The sequence below is a fragment of the Trachypithecus francoisi genome, unplaced genomic scaffold (genome assembly GCF_009764315.1).
Source record: "Trachypithecus francoisi isolate TF-2019V2 unplaced genomic scaffold, Tfra_2.0 Lachesis_group12, whole genome shotgun sequence".
Taxonomy (NCBI): Eukaryota; Metazoa; Chordata; class Mammalia; order Primates; family Cercopithecidae; genus Trachypithecus; species Trachypithecus francoisi.
In genome coordinates, this window is record NW_022681457.1 from 17,935,558 (window position 1) to 17,959,225 (window position 23,668).

Genomic DNA, 23,668 nt, shown 5'->3' on the forward strand with positions numbered 1-23,668 from the left:
TTAACTAAAGCCCATGGTTCCTCCTTAGGTTTTACATAGTGTCTTTCTTTCTCCTTTCTTTCTTTCTTTCTTTCTTTTTCTTTCTTTCTTTCTTTCTTTTTCTTTCTTTTCTTTCTTTCTTTTCTTTTTTCCTTTCTTTCTTCCTTCTTTCTTTTCCTTTTTCTTTCTGTCTTTTCTTTCTTTCTTCCTTTCTTTTCTGTTCTTTCTTTCTCTCTCTCTCTCTTTTTTTTTTTTTAATGAAGTCTCCCTCTGTCACATAGGCTGGAGTGCAGTGGCACAATGTCAGCTCACTGCACCCTCCGCCTCCCAGGTTCAAGCAGTTTTCCTGCCTCAGCCTCCCGAGTAGCTGGGATTACACCACCACCATGCCTGGCTAATTTTGTGTATTTCTACTAGAGATGGGGTTTCACTATGTTGGCCAGACTGGTTTCAAACTCCTAACCTCAGGTGATCCACCCACCTCGGCCTCCCAAAGTGCTGAGATTACAGGAGTGAGCCACCGCGCCTGGTCCCTAGCGTCCTTCTGTTCTCAGATCCCACCGAAGATACCACATTATATTTAGTTATCAAGTCTCTTCGGGATCCTCTGGCCTGTGACAGCTCCTTGTTTTTATGACCTTGACAGTTTTATGGAGTATTGGCCAGGTATTATGAAGAGTATCTCTCAGTTAGATTTTGTTTCATGTTTTTCTTTTGACTAGATAGACTGGGGTCTGGGACTGAAAGGAAGAACACCACAGAGGTGACATTTTGGTACATACTGTAGACATGACTCAGCACCACTTATGTTGACCAGATCACCTGACTTAGGTCGTGTTTGTCAAGTTTCTCCACTAACATTACTTTCTTTTTTTCCTCCATCTATACTGTATTCTTTGGAAGAAGGTCACTATGCACAACACACATTTAAGGATTAGGGAGTTATACTCCGCCTCCCACAGGGTGGAATATCTATACAAATGATTTGAAATTCTGCTGCACAAAAAAAATGTATATTTTCCCCCATTCATTTATTTCTTTATTTATTTATATCAGTATGGACTCATAGGTATTTATTTTATACTTTGTATTATAATACTACGTTATTATTATTATTATTATTATTATTATTATTATTATTGTTTGGAGACAAGGTCTCGCTCTGTAGCCCAGGCTAGAGTGCAGTGCTGTGCGATCTCAGCTCACTGCAATCTCTGCTTTCGAGGCTCAAGTGATCCTCCCATCTCAGCTCTGCCAAGTAACTGGGACTACAGGGATACGCCACCATGCTCGGCTAATTTTTTAATTTTTTGTAGAGATGAGGTCTCACTATATTGCCCAGGCTAGTCTCAATCTCCTGGGTTCAAGCCATCCTCCCGCCTTGGCCTCCTGAAGTGCTGGGATTATAGACGTGAGCCACCATGCCCAGCTACCTTATTTATTTTGTTGTTCAAATGTTTCAGCTTTGGCCATTGGGAGCTCTTTCAATTGGTTCCTCCATCACATTGATACACCCATATAATTGTTTTTGTTTTGCTTTGTTTTTGAGAAATTTCTTACTTTCTGGTACTAGGAGATGCTCTAGGACCATCTTATAAACGTCCGGCCCCAGTCATAGATTCAGCCATTTCTCCAAGGATTGCTGGTTCCTTGTACCGCACAATAGTACTAAAAACCAAAATATGGACTCTAGGTATACTTGCAGCCACTGAGATGTCATCGCTTCTAGGCTGTCTCAGCTGACACAGCCAGGAAACATATATGTGTATATACTAACCTGTGTATATATCCATGTCTACACATTTTCTATATATAAACATCTGTATCTGTATTAAGCTAAACATGATTCACACTGTACCTCCAACTCGAACCCAATATCACATACAGCGTTCTAGCTTCCTCCTCTTGCTTACCTATGCACTCCCCTCCAAGAGTAAAAACCCTGGCTTCCACCATCCACCATCTTTTTATTTATTTGTTCAGTTCCAGCATACCTGTATAGCAGTACCATAATTGTTAACCCATATCCCACAGAAAACAACTTTTCAGCTAGAGTGCAGTACTTGTATATAGTTTCTTTTGCCTTTAATCTTATAGACTCCATTTAGTTCCAAAATTACTTAGGTCCACAACAATTTTATCCACCGCATCACTGTGGTTGTTTTATACATTTGTGATACAATTAGATTGCTTTATCACTTTATGCATCTGGTCCTGGGTTCTCTTGACATCCTAAATAGTTTTTTAAATTCATTTAAATACAAAAGGTTCACTGTGTGCTGTGAAGTTCTGTAAGTTTTCATAAATGCCTATTGTCATGTATCCACAATTGCAGTATCATGCATAATGGTTTCACCACTCTAAAAAATTCCCTGTACCTCATCTCTTCAGTATTCCCCCTAATCCCTGACAACTGCTTATCTTTTTACTCCCATTACAGTTTTGCCTTTTCTAGAATGGCACAGACTTGGAATTGTACACTATGCAGCTTTTTCAGACTCTTTCTTCATTTAGTAATACACATTTAAGATTCATTCATATCCTCTCCCAGTTTGATAGCACCTTATTTTTTGAATCATGAAATAGTATTCCATTGTGTATATGTACCACCGTTTGTTCACCAATTCACTTATTGAAGGACATTTTGGGGTTTTTTTTCAGTTTTTGGCAATTATTAAAATAAACTGCTATAAACAATAGTGTGCAAGTTTTTGCTTGAACATTCATTTTCAAATCAGTTGGATAAATACCTAGGAGTATATTGCTAGATCATAGAGTAAGATTAGATTTAGTTTTGTAAGAAACTGCCACACTGTTTTCTCAAGTGGCTATATGATTTTGCATTCCCACAAGCAATGAATGAAATTTCCTATTGCTCCACATCCTCATCAGCATTCAGTATTGTCAGTATTGGATTTTGGCCATTCTAAAAGGTGTGTAGTGATATCTTGTGGTTGTTTTAACTTGCAATTCCCTAATGACAAATTATGTTGATCAGCTTTTCACATGAGCATTTCCCTTCTGTACATCTTATTTGGTGAGGTGTCTGACTGCACCTTTTGCTCACTTTTTAACTGGATTGTTGGTTTTCTTATTGCTGTGTTGATGTGTCTTTTGTATATATTGGATATAAGTCCTTTCTCAGACATGTGTTTTGCAAATATTTTCTCCCATTCTATGGCTTGTCTTTTGACTATCTCCATAGTGTCTTTCACAAAGCAGAATTTTTTATGTTAATGAAATCCAAGTTACCAGTTTTTTCTCTCATGCCTCGTACCTTTGGTGTTGTATCTAATTGCTTATCACCAAACCCTGAATGATTTTAAATATGCTATCTTATGGAATCATTACACCACTGCTCTTGGGCAGGGGATGTCATTTTCTTTTTTTCTTTTTTTTTTTTTTTGAGATGGAGTCTCACTCTCTCTCCCAGGCTGGAGTACAGTGGCCAGATCTCAACTCACTGCAAGCTCCGCCTCCCGGGTTTACACTATTCTCCTGCCTCAGCCTCCCGAGTAGCTGGGATTACAGGCGCCCGCCACCTTGCCCGGCTAGTTTTTTGTATTTTTCAGTAGAGACGGGGTTTCACCATGTTAGCCAGGATGGTCTTGATCTCCTGACCTCGTGATCTGCCCATCTCAGCCTCCCAAAGTGCTGGGATTACAGGCTTGAGCCACCACGCCTGGCCGGGGATGTCATTTTCATTTCATAGAATAAACAGCTTTCTGTCACATTTATCTCTTCGGGACCTTGAAATAGGGAAAATGAGAGAATGGGTAAGCACCAAGAGAGAATATATAGGCAAAAGCAGGCCAAGGCAAACATTATGAGGCTTCAAAGCTCCCTGTTCAACCTTAAAATTCATGAGCATTTGATTATCTCTTCCACTGAAGAGCTGTATTTGTTTTAATGTAAATATTATATTATTATTGCCAAGTTGGCAATTATTATTGCCAAATATTATATTATTATTACACACACACCACCACCACCACCACCAAAGTTTTGGTAAAACTGGTGCTTCATTAGCAAACGCCATGTTTAATGACTGAGTGACTTTATAACCTCCAGCAGTGACACACTTCTCCCAGGAATATTTGTACCTCAGTTTGGGAAGCAAACTAGACTGAAGGAAAGGGCAAGGTTAAGCACCTTGTCAAATGTCACACAGCTATCAAGTGGCCGACCCAAGATTTGAGTCCTGAGTAAGCAGACTCCAAAGCTAGTGCTCCCAAGAAGCCTTGCGGGTACAGTATGTCTACCAGCATACAGTGTCTGTGTCCTTGACCAGACGCAGCCTGGCTCAGGGAGGCTGACATCATCTCCATTTCAAGGAGGCACACTTCTCCCCTCACCATTGATCTGGCCTTCACAGCCCCTAGCGTCATACCATATCATTTAGGCTTCCCTCCCTCTTCAAAGCATGAATTAGGAAAGGAGGGAAAGCAACCTCAGGATGTGTCTGTGACGAATGTGGGAAAGAACCAGTCCTAGGGGGATGATAAAGACCTTGAAAAAAACAAACAAACAAAAAAAGATTTTTCTTTATAATAAAAAACTTTTTATACTCAAACAATTTTTTGCTGAAACAACAATGCACGTAAAACCTATTGAGGGAAATGTATAATTATACCAAATTAAACTGTGTAGAAGCGTCTCCCTGGCCGTGAGAACCATTTATTTCTTGGTTCAGTTGTATTCGGTGGCTGGGGCTGGAGTAGCCACTGTTCTAAAAGAAGGAGCTTCTTTAGAAAAAGAGGTCATTCTCTCAGAGAAATGACTTTTGCCCTCCAGAGCTGGGACCTGACTGGCTCCTCTAGAAAAAGTGGGAGCTGCAGGCATGTCTCTGTGAGCGCGCCTGACCACAGAGCCCAGCGCTGGGCCAAGCAGTCTCTTTGTCCCCACCCATCTCATCTGGATTGTATACATTCAACAAACATGCCCATGTATTGGGCATGAACCGCCAACTCTACTTTCCTCCTAAGGGCTCAGTGGCCTTATAAGTGTTCGCTTTATCCCACATGCTGTCCTGGAGTGCAAGCCCTAAATTCAAGTCTCTTCTGCAATGACTAATTCTGTGATCTTGCTTGACATCTCTGCACCACTTTCCTCCCATCCGTCTGTGAAACACAAGTGAGAGGCTTCCAGGTGGGCATGGAGCAGGATGCTTTCACCTACGTCATTTGAAGGAGATTGCTCTTCTAGCAGAAAAAAATGACAAGGAAGTGACTATATCATCAAGATGAGTCTTTGAAGCTTCCTGCAAAGTCTTCATGTCCTTTGGTGGCAAATGTTTCCTCTCAAATGTATGTAAAATATTTAGCACAATGTCCTAACTCAGTCATTGTGGATGCCCTTTCCTTCCCCTTTTTTGCAACTGCTTCAGAGAACCCCCACCCACTTTTGTATGCCTCACTGCCTGGGACAAGGCAGCTTTGCCCTGTGCCCCACTTAAGCCCTGAACCTCAATGCATCTTCAGGGAAAGCTTCAGAGTGACTGCTGCCATTCACTTTTCAAACACCCCAAAATGGGGTTCCAAGCCTCATTCCAATCAGTGTAACTAAGGGAAGGAGCTGGAACAACCGGGATTGTGGGAGATTAACCAGCTCTCCCACTGAGAGGCCAGGCAACCTGTGTTACTAAATCCTTCTACCGGATTAAGCCAGAGCCCACAGATCAGCCACAGGCTTGAACAGATGTGACACAACAGGGCACTTTCTGGGCCTTGGTCCAAGGAAGGAGCTAAAAGTAGATGGTGCATGGGCACAAGGCACTTGTCACTCTCTCCCTTGTAGAGGCAGTGGGCTGTCTCAGAAAGAACATGGGTCAAAAGACCTGCGTTGGCCCAGCTTGGCCATGTGTCAGCTGTGTGACCTTGAGTGAGTCACTTCACTGCTCTGGGCCTCCATTCCTTCAACAGAAAAGTGGAGCTCATTGTATGGATTTCACAGAGTCATGAAGGATTCTGAAATAACCCAAATTTTATGTCTTCAATGACCCTCAAAATGAAATATGAATGGGATTGTCTCTGGCTGGATAAAGGCCTGGCTCAAAGGACCAATCATGTCTGTGGCTTCTCTGACTCCTCCTCCTTCCTCTGTGCTTCTTGGTGCTTTGCACATGCTTCCCCCGTAACACTCTGCTTCAGGAGTTCCTCTCCTGTAACTCGACTTCTTGGAAACAAGGATTCTGCAATATTTATCTCTGCTTTCCCACACCTGGCCACACATGGGTTCCTAAATATGTATATCCAACTAAAGGTACTTTGTAAATGATGCAATCCTCTGATCATTATCTACAGTCCAGGAAGAGAAATGGAGCATATCAATAGATATTAATATATCTGTCAATATTAGCATACCCATGAACATATCTATCAAAATGTTCCATTTTCCCTCCTAGACTGTAGATGCTTTGAGGGCAAGGATCAGAGCTACTTCATCCACGTATCTACCATGGCACCGAACTAGACACACAGGGAGTGTTCAGTGAGTATATGTGGAAAGCAAGGAGAAAGATGGGAAGGGGAGAGGAAGAAATAGAACCCCTCCCCAACAGCAGCAGCCAACCCAGCCAGTTCACCTGCCCACTCAGCCACTGGGCAGACCCACACTCTCACTCCGCTTCCTGAGACCAGAAATGAGATTGTTTTTTAGTCTTCCTGGCCCAAAACTACAAAATTCACAAGGGCCAGACATAATTTTTCTTTCCACCAAGATTTTCCTGTGTGATGTCTAAAGACTCAGCAGTCACCCAAAGGTTCTAATTGCAATGGATTGTCAAGGTTACAGATCCCCTGTAGAATTTCTCCACTAAGATGGATGAGAAGACACCACCTTCTATTTGTTTGCCCTAGACGCAATGCTGTTTTCAACCCTAGTTTCTTTGCCCATGATGTCCCCTTTTGTCTAAAATGCCTTTATTCAACCTCCAAACCATATCGTCATACTCTACAGTTCCTACCACCACCATGCTGACAGCAGCCAATTTGCCCAGCGGACTCACGCTTACCCTTCAAGATGTGACTGAAGTGGAACCTCACTGGCAAAGGAGGTGATCGGCACAGGGGGCATACAGAACAGTTGCTAGGAGCCCTGACATTAGAGTCAAATCTCAACACTCGCATATATAAGATCTGTGACCTTGGGAAAGTCACTGTCCATTTCTAAGTCTCAGTTGCCCATCTGAAAATGGAGGACAACCAAGATCCTTCTTCATAGGTTTGTTATGAGAAGTAAATTGGAAAAATGAATGTAAAGGGCTTGACACAGTACTTGGCACATAGAAAGCTCTGCATAAATGGCAACTGTAGGTGCATATGAAATATTCCTTGTCCCCCAGATCCGATTAGGCATCCCTCCTCCCCACCCCCATGGCACCCTGTGCTTACTCCTGTAGTGGCCATTTATCTCACTGTTTTCATATCTGCTTATACTTGTGGCCCTACTAAGCTATGGAGATCTCACAGGCAGGAACTCTCTGTCTTCTTATCCCCATGGCCCATACTAGGGCTGTTTGTTGCATGAGTGAATGAATTAGTGGAATTAATAAATACATGAATAAATAGATTGGATGAATATATCTTTAGGCTACATGGAGAGCAGTGCTTATTCTAAGCTCATTGGGGCTGGAGATGCGGCTGCCAGCGTGTCTTAGGTCTGAACCATGCCTAGGATGCCACAGGAAGCCCATGAGGCCAAAGACTAGTGGGGGCAGTGAGACTCAAAGGTAAATTTTTGTTACTGCTGAGCTTGCCTCTGTCAACCTCTCCCAAGGCCTGCCAGGTGACTAACCATCAATAAGTATTTGATTGGAATTCAGAGATTCATTCATTCATCCAACTAATATGTATTGAGCCAGACAATGTTCCAGGAAATAGGGCATAGCCATGGATAAGATGGGTGTATTTCCAGAAGAGATAAAAGAAAGTGGCTGGGTGTGGTGGCTCTCGCCTGTAATCCCAGCACTTTGGGAGGCCGAGGCAGGCAGATCACGAGGTCAGGAGTTTAAGACCAGCCTGGTCAACGTGGTAAAACCCCATCTCTACTAAAAATACAAAAATTAGTTGGGTGTGGTGGTGGGTGCCTGTAATCCCAGCTACTGGGGAGGCTGAGGCAGGAGAATGGCTTGAACCCAGGAAGCGGAGGTTGCAGTGAGCCAAGATCGTGGAGTGCATTGGCACTCCAGCCTAGGTGACAGAGCAAGACTCCATCTCAAAAAGAAAAAAAAAAGAACAGAAAGAAAGAAAGAATGATTCCATTTTGGATTATATGATGAGAGGTAACAAAGGCCAATATCACCTATGGCTGTGGAAGTTGGAAGAGAAAAGAGGAGCAACAGACAGGGAGTCAGGAAACCCAGATTCTTATTTTTTCTGTCAGCACAGTCATCTCAACCAAGTTGCTTGGCCTCTCTCTGCCCCTGGGACACATGACTTATATAGGGAGGACCTATCTGCCCTGCCCAACACAAGGCCAGATATTCATATGGAGGATGATTGTAGAAAATGCTTTGGAATCATGGAAAGAGGACAACTTTTTGGCTCTGTGAACTCAGATACATCATTCATGTCTCCAAAGCTCTAGTTATTGATCTGTTAAATGGAGCTAGAGGTACTCGTTTGGTCTACTTTGCAGTGTCATGGGGGGTCTTAACCTAGACCTTAGAAGGAGAAAAGGGTTTGTAAGAAATAAAGAACACTGACAGTGTAACTGTCTGGTGTAGGCCTGTAGTTATTCTACTCACCCCTCAGTTTCAAAGACTGGCTCTTCCTCAGGTGGTTCACTTAGCCTCTCTGATCCTCAGAGTCCTCATCTGAAAAATGGGGATAATAATCCTAGCCTAGCACACTCTGTAATGTTGTGAGAACTATATGAAATAATAGATATGGAAAACTTTGTCAATGTTACCACGCTATATTAAGTAAATTTGAGGGGTGATATAGTTTGGATCTGTGTTCCCACCCAAGTCTCATGTTGAAATATAATCCCCAGTGCTGGAGGTGGGGCCTGGTGGGAGGTGATTGGATCATGGGGGCAGTTTCTCATGATTTAACGCATCTCCCTTCACCTCCCCCGCACCCACCCGTGCTGTCACCATGATAGTAGGATCTCATGAGATCTGGTTGTTTTAAACTGTGTGGCACCACCCCTTCACTGTCTTCCTCACACTCTAGCCATGTAAAACGCCTTCTCTCGCTTTGCCTTCCACCATGGATTGGAAATTTTTCCTGATGCCTCCCCAGAAGCAGAAGCCACTATGTTTTCTGTACAGCCTGCAGAACCATGAGCCAATTAAACTTAGTTTTTTTTTTTATTTTTTATTATCATTTTTTTCAGATGGGGTTCGCTCTATCACCCAGGCTGCAGTGCAGCCTCCACCTCTCGGTTCAAGCAATTATCCCACCTCAGCCTCCCGAGTAGCTGGGATTACAGGCTAATTTTTGCATTTTTAGTAGAAATAGAGTTTCACCATGTTGGCCAGGCTGGTCTCGAACTCCTGACCCCAAGTGATCCACCCACCTTGGCCTCCCAAAGTGCTGAGATTATAGGCATGAGCTACTGAGCCTGGCATAAACTTCTTTTCTTTATAAATTACCAACTCTCCGGTATTTCTGTATAGCATGTGAGAACGGACTAATATAGGAGTGATTATTGTTTACGTCATCGTGAAGAATTATGCTCACCATAGTAGATTTGGACTGAAACTCATGTCTCTGACTCCCCACATAGAAAGAAACATGCTATTTTCTGAGTGCTTCTGTGCCTCCAGATTTCACACATTGAAACTTAATCCTCAGTACAGTGGTGTTGGCAGATGGGATATCTGAGAGGTAATTAGGTCATGAGGGAGGAGCCCTCATAAGTGGGATTAGTGCCCATATAAAAGAGGCCTAAGAGAGCTTGTTTGCCCCTTCTGTCATGTAAGCATTCAGCAAGAAGCCGCTATCTATGAAGAACAGGCCTTCACCAGTCACCGAATCTATTTGTGCTTTGGTCTTAGATTTCCCAGCTTCCAGACTGTAAGCAATAAATTTCTGTTGTTTATAAATTGCCAAGTCTAAGGAATTTTGTTATAGCAGTCTAAATGTAGTGAGGCAAAAGGAAAGAACAATTAATATGGTCTCCATTTATCCCAATACATGTGGAATCTCACGTGATTCTTGAGGTGATCCATGTATTATGCAGGAAACAAATTTCTTTCACCATGAGAGAGGAAGGTAGGAGAAAAGATTCCAGGCTGACACTGTCATACCCACAGTGTGACCTCGGGCAATTTGCTTTTTCTCTCTGAGCCTCATTCTTCCCATATGTCAAATATGGAGCTTAGATTCTAGGTAAGTCAGGCTGCTTATGGCTGCATAAATAAATAAATAAATAATAACCAATAATAATATCTATTATTTCACATAGCCATTAGTCCAGATGGAGGGGGCCCACGCTGGGTATTACAATGTCTCAAAGGTGTCAGGGTCACACACAACTTTCTGTGTGATTTTTTGATGCTGTCAAGATGGCTCCTAAGGCTCCAGACTTCACACCCTCACAGTAATGCCCAAAGGCAAGAGGAGGAAAATGTTGGTCTTGGACTTCTCCTTAGGAAAAGAATAAGGAAAACTTTCCCAGATGTGCCCCTGGTATTTCATGGTGGTGGGGGAGGTGCTGAGGCAAGAAAGGGACCACAGGCCTCTACCTAAACAAATCAGAGAAAGAGAAAAGGAATTACCACAAAGAGCAGCAGAATCAGTGTTCTCATAAGCAAGAATGTGGAAACAGTTGTTGGGTAGGCAACTCTCAGTGTCCAACACAGACTCCATCTGGGTTCTCTAAAATCCATTCAAGCCTCAAAGTGCAATGAGCTGAGATCAGCCGAAAAAGGCATAGACCGTCATTGGGAGGAACAGGGACACGAACCCCTTCTTCCCACACCCACAGTGTCCAAGTTCTACCCTGTTCCTTGGATACAGCAGGGTCTTAGGTGGTGCTGATGAATGATCCAGGAGCTCCACAGCTGCGAATCATTCTCGGACCTGCAGGACACCCACTCAGCCTGGCTCCACTGCTGGCAGCTTTCTGGATTGTATTTCTAAAAATAGCCTCAGGCCAACCACACCTATAATTCCAGCACTTTGGGAGGCCAAGGTGGAGGATCGCTTAAGGTTGGAAATTCCAAACCAGCCTGGGCAACATAGTAGACCCCATCTCTACAAAAAAATAATACAATTTGCTGGGTGTAGTGGTGTGCACCTATAGACTCAGCCACTTAAGAAGCTAAGGAGGGAAAATTGCTCAAGCCCAGGAGTTGAAGGCTGTAGTGAGCTATGATCATGCCACTGCCCTCTAGCCTGAGTGACAGAATAAGAGTTGGATTCTTTAAAAAAAAAAAAAAAATAGTCTAGAAGTGAGCAATCCAGGCTCCATGGTCTTTAGGAACCCGAGTTATTTCTGTCTTTCAGCTTCTCCACCCTCAGCACAGGTCCACCTTCATGGTTACCTCATGATCCAGATTGCATCTATGACTTTATCACTGTGCCATGTTCTAAAAGGAAGAGAGAAAAGAAAAGAAGAAAGAGAAGAAAGAAGGAAAGAAGGAAAGAAGGAAAGAAAAAAGAAGAAAGAAAAAGAAAAGAAAGAAAGAAAGAAAGAAGAAAGAAAGAAAGAAGGAAAGAAAAGAAAGAAAGAAAGAAGGAAGAAAGAAAGAAAGAAAGAAAGAAAGAAAGAAAGAAAGAAAGAAAGAAAGAAAGAAGAAAGAAAGAAAGGAAAGAAAGAAAGAAAGAAAGAAAGAAGGAAGAAAGAAAGAAAGAGGGAGGAAGGGAGGGAGGGGAAGTAGGGAGGGAGGGAGGGAGGAAGGAGGAAGGAAGGAAGGAAGGAAGGAAGGAAGGAAGGATCTGCTGTATCTGCCATCTCCCCCACACCCTCCTTCTCAAGGTAGTTTCACCAACATTCCATCCCAAAACTTTTTATATCTTATTGGCTAGAACTTAATCCCAGTACCACACCTTGCTGCTAAGGAGGCTAGAAAATGTGCTTCTTAAACTGAGCACACTGCAAGCCCCAATTCATTTACATTAGTAAGCAAGAAGAAGAGAATGAATATTGGTAGGCAGCTACCAATCTCGATTACAATTCCAGGGCTGATAGAGAACAACATGAGTTCTGGATGAAAGATCTGGGTGGTTGAGCATTACAAAGTGTTGGGAGACAAAGGACGTTAGTTGCTGTTGTTGCTTATCTCGTTTCGTTTTGGCTGGCTTTCACCTGGCTACTTTCGGGATGTTGCTCGTGTCACTTCACCTCTGTGAATTTCATCGGGGCTAATATGGAGGGTGGGACTACTAGATCAACTGTGGCAAAAAGAATCTCAGGACAAGATACACTCCTTCACTTGTCCATTCATTCATTCAACAAGAATCTACTGAGGCACCTTCTGTATGCCAAGTGCTGTCATAGGCAAATAATTCAGAGATTCACACAAACTCTGCTTCTGGGAGTTTGTACTCCACTGAAACAAGCCCAGGAAAACATCCATTATAAGAGATGGTGCTACATTCTATATTAAGGATAAGCACAAAGAAATTAGAGGCTGGAAAAGGAGCACCTAACACAGGCAGAGGGAGGGAGGGATCTTCAGATTGCTTAAAAGATGAACAGGGGCTTGTGGGTAGAGGAGGTTGGAAAGTACAAGAAGGAGATTGGCGTGTGAATAGGGATGAACCCATGAAAGAGCATATCACGTTCTGGAACTATTCTCCACCCAACACTGATCCTCAGGTAGAGACTCTGGTTTCTGAGCTTTTTCTACTGACTTGTATTGTTTATTCTGTTCTTTTGAACTCAAGCAGATCTGGGATTGGATCCACCTCCTAACAATGTGAGCTCAGGCAAAGGGTTTCATCTCTCTGAGCTTCAATGACTCTGTCTATAAATCCCCTCAGCCATTGGCGGTAAAGACTAAATGGGACCTCTGTATCAACATGCCTAGCATGATCCTAACACACCAGGAGCTTTCAATGCTCCCTCCCTTCCCCGATGGCTGCCCAGAAAGCCTAATTCCTTTCAGGGAACTGGAGAGACGAGACGGCGCAGGTAAAGGGCTTAAGGAGGGCAAGAGTGATTTCTGTGTTTGTGGTGTTTTTAAGTGCTAACTGGAACAGGAAAAAAGAATCAGAGGAGAGAGAAACCATGATGCCTGCCAAGGAGTAGCCTGCATTGTTCACCCCTGGAAAAGCTGCTGGCATAGGGCTTTTAAAGCTGGGGAAAGGTCAACCCCTCACAAGAGAACAAACCACCAAACCGCATGATCCTGTGACTTCCCTCCTGTAATTCCCGTAACTCCCTGTGCTGGTTGCCTCCTCTGGAACATGGAAAGGTGATCCCTGCCCTGTCAGGGCTGTCTGGGCTGTGTGCTTGTGCTTGCAGGGCTTTGTGGATTGGAAAGCACAGGCAACCTAATGAAGAGGGTTGTTTTTGTCTGCTTAGCTCTGCCAGCCTGGCCTCCTGAGCTCCCACGCTGTTTGCTCAGCGCTGCCCCTGTGCCTTCCTTCAGGTCCTCCTCTACCCACTGCTTCCCCTTCTTGATTTCACCTTCCAAACTCTCCCATCCTTGATAACTGCATTTCCAAGAAGCCCCTGCTGGTGATGTCGGTCTGCACTGACCTCATGCCCTCAAGATGTCTTCAGACTAGACGGCACCATGAGAGTCGCTTTCTTTCTTCTGTTTATTTTCTTTTTCTGTTGTGTTCTTCTCACCTCTCTCAGCAAGGACCACCTGGTCTCCCACTTCCCCCATATTATCATTCTCAGAGGGCCTCCCCGCATCTGCTGTCACCCCCACCTGCTCCGAACATAGCCACACTTTCATGCCCCAGTCAAGGCCACTCCATCTGTGTGCACCACCCTGACAATTTCAGTTCCCCAAATGTGCCATGCTCTGGCTTTCCTTCCTCATCTTCCTCCTTCAGGTCTCAGTTTAGACGTCACCTCCTTGATCCTCACCTCCAATCCCACTCAGATGAGGTGCCACTGTTATGAGTTCCCTCGACACCCTGTGTTTCCCCCATGACTGTACTTATCCCTGCTGAAATCAACCAGTCTATGCCTTTCTCCGGCTTTTGGAAGAAACTGTATGTGAGCCAGGGCTTGTGTCTCCCATTCTTTAGAGAGAGATCCCCAGCACCCAGGACAGTGCCTCCCCAGGGCAGCTGCATGAATGGCCTACCACGGATTATCCTACTCTCTACTGCTTCACCCTGCACTAAACTCATAACAGATGCACAACAGACATTAATATCGACCCATTTTGTCCACAAGCATTAATACAGTGCCTACTATGTGTCAGGCCCTGGCTAGGTCCTGGGATAGAATGATAAATAAGACTAAAGTTCTTGCTCTCATTCCAGGCTAAAAGAGGCAAGAAACAACTGCAGTATATGGGATGAAGCCATGAGTAGAGATACAACCTTATTGCTGTAGAAGTACAGGGAAGGAAGCTAAAACTTCATTTAAGAGTATCAAGGAAGGCTTCTCAGAGGAGGTGGCAGTGATGGGTTCTTTTAGAAAAGGAGTTTTCCAGGTTTAGAAAAGAGGACTGGGGTTGCCAAGGTAGAAGTAGCAGCATGTGCAAGGGTAGGAAAGGAAGAAAAGGACCACTGCATTAGGGGAAGGATGAGAAGCTGGTGACATGGGGTAAGGAGTCCAAGAGGGGAGTGGAGGCCATGAGGCTGGGGATGAAAGCAGAGCCCAGCTGTAAGTCAGTGGGAAGCCAGGGAGATATTTGAGCATCTGAGTCATGTCTCCAAGTTTGAGTTTTAGAACATTGACTCTAAGCATGGTATAATCTCATTTCTTATCCTTCCTTCTCACAGACTCTCACTCACCATTCTATCCTTCTTCCTACAGACCAGTAGTTCCCAAAGTGTGGCCCTAAGCCAACAGCGTCACATCATATGAAAACTTGTTAAAAATGCAAATTCTCCAGCCCCACTCCTGGCCCCGTGGAATCTGAAAGACCAGTGTGGGGCCAGCAATCTGTACTTTAACTAGCCCTCCAGGTGATGCCAATATACCTCAAGTTCAAGAACCACTGCGCCTGACAATCTATCTTCTAAGAAGGGAAAGGACAAAATAGCAATGTGCTTCCTTTAGCTCCAGAGTTCTCCAGAAACACACCCACTATGAAGCTCACCCATCATAGTGTACTTCTTCTTTCCTCCAATAAACTTTAAAGAGCACCTACTGCATGGAGACCAGAGGCAGAAGTGTTCTTCCCCAATGCATTCTTGAATTCATCCACCGATGTGTCTGTAGCCCATGCTAGGTATGTTTTATGCTTGACCTCAGACACACCTGATTTGAATCCCAGCTCCACAGTTCTTTGCCAAGAATGGAAACACAGTGGGACCAGCACTCCCATGGAGAACTGAGGAGAGCAGAGGGGATCGGTACCCAGTTCTGCCTGCAGGGGGCGGGCAGGTCTGGTGGGCCCTCTCTAGGTGTGTATGATTCCATCCCCCTGCACGGGGCTCCTGCAGATGGGGCTCCCAGCTGTGCAGGGAAGGGCACGGGGTGGGGGCACTCCCACAAGCACAGATGACATATGTTTCATATTATATGCACATTCTTTGTGGGAGCCCCAGTGAAAAATACACATGGCTAACCATCCCTTTCTGAGAAGGAGGGGCCCCAGGAAAGGGGATTTTGACTGCTGCCTTTATCAAGAGTCAGAAAGAGGGAACACTCTGAGTCTGTTAGAAAAACAAGCTGTGCTTGGGCTTTTAATTTTAAGAATCAGGAGACGGTCTGGATGTCAGCAGATACCTTGAAGAGCCCACCTGGGTCTCAAGATAGTGGTGGAAAGTGCAAGAGATTTGGTATCTACCCAGCTCCCTGACTTCCTTGCTGTGTGGCATTAAGAGATCCACCAGGTTCGCTGGCCTTACATTTCCTCATCTCTAATCTGAGGATAAAAACATTTCAACTCACAGGGCAAGCATCATGGCATTTACAAGAGTGCTTTGTTAAGCATATTACAGACAAGGGACTCTTATCATTATTACATTTTAAAAATTCAGAGGGAAATAGTGATCGAAAAATTATCTAGCAGCATGATATATAAGGAAGAATGTGGATTTAAAGTCATACTGTGAACTAAATATAGATCTCACCTTCACCACTCACTAGCTGTGTGGCTTCAGGCAAGTTACTTGACTTATCTGAACCTGAGTTTTCTCATCTGCAAAACTGGGGTAGAAGTACCCCCCACCAACTAGGGTTGCTGCAAGGACTAACTCTGATACCCTCTGTAAATGTCCCTGGCTCATACAAAGTACTGGATATAGGTGAGCACCTCAGCCCAGGGGTGCCCAGAGCAGCATGGCCCACACATCCGGATTTGGAGACGCTCCAAGAGCCAGCTCTGCTCTGCACACCCCCTAGCTTGAGGGAAGAGGCTGCCTCCTCCCCCGACACTCCTCTGAAAGCTATTCTTCAGACTCACAGCTCTGGCAGCCTCCCCTCTGCCTCGATCAAGTTACAGACCCATTTGTTTTCCCCTTACAAAGCGTTGCAGTCTGTGAAGCATCTCCCCCTCCTCCTCCAGCCTGGCAAGCTGGGCCAAGAGTTCAGCTCCGGGTAGTACAGCCCCAGCACTTCTCATTAAGGCACACAGAAAATGTCACAGCTGGCCCCATGTTCATTCCCTTGTATGTGTCTTCATCAATTTCCAGGCCCCTGGAAGCAATTCCCAGAATCCACTTCTTTTCAGCTAAGTTCCCTAGAGGGGAGGGGGAGCTTCTTAAGCCCACTCGCACCCAGCAGGTGTTGGTGAGGGATCTGATCCAAGGCAGAGGGGGTGGGAACTAATATTTTTGGACCATCTCTCATGGACCAGGCTCTTTTTATCCATGTCTTTCAAATCTTAACATGAGCATCGCTTTTCTGGGGGCCGTTTCCCTGATTGTCCTACCCCCAGCCAAGACTCAGTGAAGTCCTGTGCTCTCCTAGCAAGCTGTGTTTCTTCTTGCAATACTTACATGTGCAAGCATGTGTTTAATGTCTTCCTTCCCTTGTAAGCTTCATGGGGTGGTGGGGGTGGGGCACAATCAAGTCCATTTCATTCTCCAGTGTTTCTTTAGTGCCTGGCACCTACTCTGTGCCCAGGCACTACAGAAACACTGGAGAATGAACTACACAGTGCCTGACATGGAGTAGGTGCTTAATAGATAATGAATGAATGAATGAATGAATGCACCAACCTCATGGCAATGCTGTGCAGTAAATAGTATTATTTCCTGGATTTTGCAAAGAAAGTAACTGTGACTCCAAAGGTGAAATGTCTTATCCAAGGTGATATAGCCAGTAAGTGGTTCAGGTAAGATCAAACCCAGGTTTTTACCAGGACTTACTGCACTTGATTTATACTATGATTGAGCTGGAAACAAAACAGTTTTTCAAAATAAAGAAGCTGAAAGTGTTTGCCCACAATTCTCTCTCCACCCCCAACCCAGCATGATTTGTACTCAGCAAGAGGATTCTAAGGGCTTTGTGTAGCCCACGCAAGGCAGAGGAAAGGGTACAGGAGCTGCCCTTGTCCCCCAGCTGCCAGAGACTGGATCCTCACATGGAGCCCCTCCCAGCTTGTCCCCACCAGGGCAGGACTTGGATAAAAAGTCTCAGGAGAACAAAGAGCACATTTTCTCCTATGAAGCAGAGAGGGCACTGCTGGGGAAACAATGGCCTTGCTGCGGATCAAAGGAGCTGGGCCTGTGCTGGGGACAAAAGCTGAGTCCCAGCTTGATAAGAATGACAACCTGCTCTTCCCTCCTTTTACAAAGGTCTCCAGAGAGTCCACCCCACCTTCCCAGCCTCACCTCCCAACTCCTCTCCCCTCCCCCACACAGCAGAGCTCCAGGAATGCAGGCTAATTGCTCTTCCCCCAGCGAGCCACGTTCTTTAACATGCTAGGCCTTTGCTTAAGTGTCTCGTCTGCCTACCATGAATTTTCCCTCCTTCCCCCTTAAGTGTACACTTACTCAGACTTCAGTATTTTTGCTCAAAAATTGCCTCCCCTCTGCCTTCCCTGATCCTTTGACACCTACATGGATTGCATGCAGCTGTGCATTTGCTCAGAACCCAGCTCCTGCCTGGAGTTAGAGCACTGAATTATTACCACCACCTCCAATGCCAGCCTCTCCCGCCAGGTCATGACCACATAGAGGCCAAGATAATTTCTTAACAATTTTGTAAATGCATTGCCAGACACAAGAGAAGACTGATGGACAAAAAAAGTGTGTTAATGAATGTCGTAGAGTGAGCTCTCCTAAGCCCTGGAAATTCACTTGGGTGACATGTCTTCTGGATGAATCAAAACCTCCCTATCTCCTTACTTTAATTTGATTCAGTTAACATTTTTTGAGTGCCTACTATTTTGAGGACACTGCTAGGCACTTAGAATGGAATGATGAGCCAAAACAACACTCCTGCCCCCATGGAGTTACAGTGTGGTGGTTGGGGTCAGGTAGACAGACATTAATCAACTGCATAATTTAAAAATTATAAGGACCGTGAAAGGAACGCACAGGACAGGGCAATAAAAGAGGAGATTAATTTATGCACCAATATTTGTTGAGAGTTCACCATATACTAGGTAGAGTTTGAGGCTCTGGCAGGGATGCATCCTTTTTTGGAGCTAACCTGTCCTGGTCCAGGCTGGGAAGGTTTCCCAGAGGAAGTGATTGCTGAGCCATGATTTAAGGGATGAGTCACCATTAAGGAGGCAAGGGCAGAGGGTGGGAACAATAAACGTATGTTGTGATTGGTAGTGAGATGGGGTTGCGTACAGGAAAAGATTACATCACTAAAATGCCCACAGAGAACTTGATAGCAGAAGTTGGCAGAACAATCCAAAATGTATGAAGGTCAGATTCAAAGGCCCAGAGAGACTCTGTGACTTGCCCACTCCCATGCCTCCAGTAGATAGAGAGAAACAGAGTCCTAGCTCCAAATCGCTGCCTCATAATGCCTTGCAACCTTAGATTACTTGGGAAGACCCTCTCTAACCTGAAAATAGGCCCCTGGGATTAAAGGGCAAAGTATCCCCAGGAAATGCCCTTCTGGAAGAAAGACCAGGTTCAACTTGGAATTTCCTATAAAGAGAATGTTACTTTACCATAGTGGAAATAAGAAGCAATGCCTTCTGATGTTGTGTTCATTTAGTAACTATTTACAGTTTGCAATGCACTTTCACGTACATTTCTTCTCAGAGTAAGGGTCAAGCCCCAGGCTTTGGGGTCAATGAGACCGAGTTCTAGTCAAAGTCTTCTTATTAACTGTGACTTTGGGCAAGTTATTTCACCACTCTGGGCCTGAGTGTCTTCCTTTGTCACTTGGGACCAGTGGTCTTTCTGGCAAGGCTATGGCTAAAATGGTACATTAGTTTGCTAGGGCCGCCATAGCAAAGTATCACAGACCTGGGTGACTCAAACATAAAAACTTTATGATCTCACAGTTCTCCAGGCTAGATGCTTGAGATCAAGATGTTGGCACTGTTGGCTTCTTCTGAGTCTTCTCTCCTTGGCTCATAGATAGTCATCTTCTCTTGGTGACCTACATCGTCTTCCCTCTGTGTTCTCAGAGAGCACCAGTCATATTGGATTAGGGCCCACTCTAATGACCTCATTTTAAATACCTTTTTAAGACTCTTTCTCCAAATACAGTCACATTCTAGGGTACTAGGAGTTAGGGCTTCAACATATTTATTTGGGGGGAACATAATGCAGCGCACAACAGGTGGAATCAGATTTCTACATTTCTGCACCGTGCCTGGTGCACAGCAGATACTGGATAGATGGAAGGTGGTACTGACATTGGCATTTCCAGGAGGGACTGTGGAACAGATGACCACCAGTTCTGTCTCTTGTGCTGTAAAGGATAACTGGGGCCAGGCACGCTTGGTTCTAATCCTGCCTTGCTGCCTGGATTACCTTGGAAAGATCTTGATGCCTTCTCTTTAGTAGCGACGAAGGAGATGCACCCCATAGTATCTGTTCTCCTTCCCTTCTCACATAGTTTTTTGGTAAGGCCCCAAGGCTTGCCACTCTAAGAGCAGGACAGGAAGGAGGCAAAGGTCCTGCCATTTCCAGTACCATTTACTCACAGAGGGCGCAGCTTGCTGCTGCGGTTTCTGAACATGTGAGTGGAAGCAACTTCAGAAAACATTCTGTTACCTTGCCTTTCCCCTACTGCCCTTCCCAGAAGGTAGGAGACAGCAGTTTTCCAGAGACAATCAGTTAAAATATTTTTGGACACAGAATACATAACTTAAGGAGACATCCTGGTAAGACATATTGTCCCCAGATTACCCACTGGCATCTTAGGCCAGATTCATTCATCTGGAAGCCTGCCCTGCCCTGGCATGCCCAGGACAGCTGATGATCTAGGAGCAGGTGAACATGGCCAGAATATCACCTTGGAGGTAATTTTCTCATTGTGCTGCTTATTTACTGAGATGTTAAAGAGGTTGTTGGTGTTGTGGGTTTTTTTTTTTTTTTTAAGACTATATCAGCACATCCTATTTGCAGCATGAACCCAGGCAATTCCCAAAGACTGGCTTTAGTCTATTGTATTTGCTTCCTCTTTGAACCCAGTCAAATCAAGATAGTGAAGCCAAAAGAGATGAGTGAGCAGAGGACAGACGCTGAAATGGCACTTTGACACTGCAAAAAAACAAATGAGTTTTGAAAAGGCACTAATTGATCTTTAGGCCAGTGAGGCCTTATTTGGGGGGTGTTCTTTGTGCTCCACTCTGAGCCTCATATTTTGCATTGATTTTCAAAAGGACTCATGCTCGTTGCAGAAAATTTGGAAAATAGAAAAATGCAAAGAAGCATTTTATATATATATATATATATATATACACACACACACACACACATATACACACGCACACACATACAACAGACTTAAGTCTGTTGTCTTAAGATAATTATTAAGGTAATTGTTGTTAATGTTGGAATACGTTTTACTCCAGTCTCACTTCTTGTGAAGTTGAGATCATACCAGAGATAAAGTTTAATATCTCTGTTATTTTACTTAGCATTCTATCAAAGGCATTTCTTTTCAAGAAAAACTTTAATGTCCGTATAATATTCCAGTACACTGATGTACTACTGTGACCTAACCATTCTCTTGTTGTGGATATTTAGGTTGGTTCTGTTTCTCTTTTAAGGGATAGTTTCCTCTGATTTGTTGGGCTTTTATAAACAATGCTACCTTGGACATCTATCTATTTTTATCTACCTTTTTCTAAGAAAACATCACATCATTAATTTCACATGCTGCATTCTTAAAACAACTTTGAGAATTAGGTAGAATTTGCATGTAATAGATGAGGCTCACAGAAGCCACGTGATGAAAGTAGCTATTAAACTCCAAACTGAAAAAGAGCCCGCTTTATTAGACCTCAAGCCCCATACTCTTTCTACCACTTTATGCTTTGTGTTAAAAGGTGAACGGTGGGAACGTGAACCATCCGAGAGTCGATCCCATTATGAAGAGATGGAGGGACTGGAAATTCTGCACCTGGAGAAGAAAACACTTGGAAGGCAAAGATGTCTTCTGGCATCAGCCAGGTGGACGCACTGGTGAAAAAGCAAGCAGGCTTGTCCTGTGCTTTTAGAGGGCAGAACTATGACATCAATATGGCAATTAGAGATGATTTCCATTCACCATAAGAAGGAAGTATAAGGCTATGGATAAATACAGGAAGTTTGTCATATAACAGACTTGAACATGAATCCCTGCTCCATTCCTTCCTGGTTGAGGGACATTGCCCAAGGCACCTGAGCTCTATCAGACTCATTTTCTTTAAATTTAAACCATGTGAAGTTGATCAGAGGATTCGAAGCAATATGCATTGAGTATATAGGTCGGTATCTATTACGAGTTCAAAAAATGGTTACCATTACATTTAACACTAAATTATGACTGTCCAACCCTGGAATGGGCTACACTGAATATTCAAGTAGATGGGATACCCATCTGTCCAATATGTGGTGGAGGCAGATTGAAGTTGAACAAAGTGATCTCTAAGTCACATGATAGGTAAAAGGTGCGACAGAGTTAGGCATCCTGAGCAAAGGACCTTGTTCTATTACTTAGTAGCTGAGGCATAAGGACAAATAATTTACTTTTTCCAGGCCTTAGTGCCTGGCTCATAAAGTGGGGATAATAACAATACACTCCTTATGGGGCTATTAGAAGGGAGAAAAGAGACTGTGGCTGTGTAAGCTCTCAATATAGCTGCAAAACTTTCTAACAATATCCATTAACTTTATGATTATTCTAAATCAATAATGTGATCGCTCTTTTGGGGATGCACATAGAAAATAAATTGTGCTTCTGATAAAACTGCTGCCATCCAGTCTCCAGGGCCCTTCACAGCAGTCACTGTATCATACAGTGTTGTTTAAAGAGAGAGCTGGCTAAGATGACCAGTGCATGCCTGGAGTATGGAGGAGCTTAGGATGCTGCCTGTGGAACTGTCTTTCATCTCCCAGGAATGTCTGCAGTATTTACAGAGCAGACAGGGCCTCATCTCCACTACTGGGTCAGGGACTGTGAGGACCCTTCCCCAGCCCCCTCATCTCTGGGTGGAGGGCATGCACAGGTTTCGGACAGCTGACCCTCTGGGCTGGAATGCTGTGAGCTCAACCTAACACATCTTCCATCAATTTCCTTGGGAAAGAAAGATCCCAGAGAGGCAGCCTGCACTCATCCATCTGATCTCAGCCATCCTCGTGCCTTAAGGTTTTTATCTCTTTGTTGATCGTAACAAGTAACTGGTGCACTTCACTTAAATGCCCATTACATGAGGCCAGACATTCCTGATCCTCACTGCATAGGTTTCTATCCATCATTAAAGAATGGACAGGAATTGCATTCAGAGGAAGTGGTGGCTTGTAGCAATTTCACCCACAAATTCTGATTAGATGCTTTCTTAGCCAGCGTGACCTCTCTCCCACTGAAGACTTGAGATTGTCTTCTTTAAAGCAGAATCGGACCACTGAAAACCCCAAAGTCAGATAAGCCTGATCATAAATACCAGTTCTCACATTTATTATGTGACATAAAGCAAGCTGTTTTGTGAATTAAATGAGATAGTGTACATTAGGGTCTTAGCCCACTGCCCAAGACATAGTGAACCCTCTATTAAAGTTATCTGGTACTCAGCTGTTGTGCTGTCTGCATGATTTTAGCCAAGTCACTTTGCTTTACTGAGCCTAGGTTTCCTCATCTGGAAAAGAGGAGCATCTATAAAAGGTGGCTGAGAAGGAAGCAAGAGGTTTCACACTCAGAGCAGACTGGGCTCATTTTCTCCTTCTTTCACTTGGTAAACTATGTTTCCTTGTCACATTGTTTATTGGTTTAACATCTCAGACCTTTGGGTTCCTTATTTGTAAAATACAGATAATGCCCATTTTCCAGGGTTGCTGTGAAAACTACAGACCGTGTCTGGAAAGGATCTAGCATGAAAAATAACTATGACATGATTTCTAATGGGTGACTGGCAGAGTGATTACCCACTTAATTTTGAGTGACAGCAATTTAAATCCGGTGTCTGAAGCCATTGCCTCCTTCAAAGGGCAAAACAAGATGGTCGCCAACCAACCCAGCAGCAACAGGCACTGAAGGA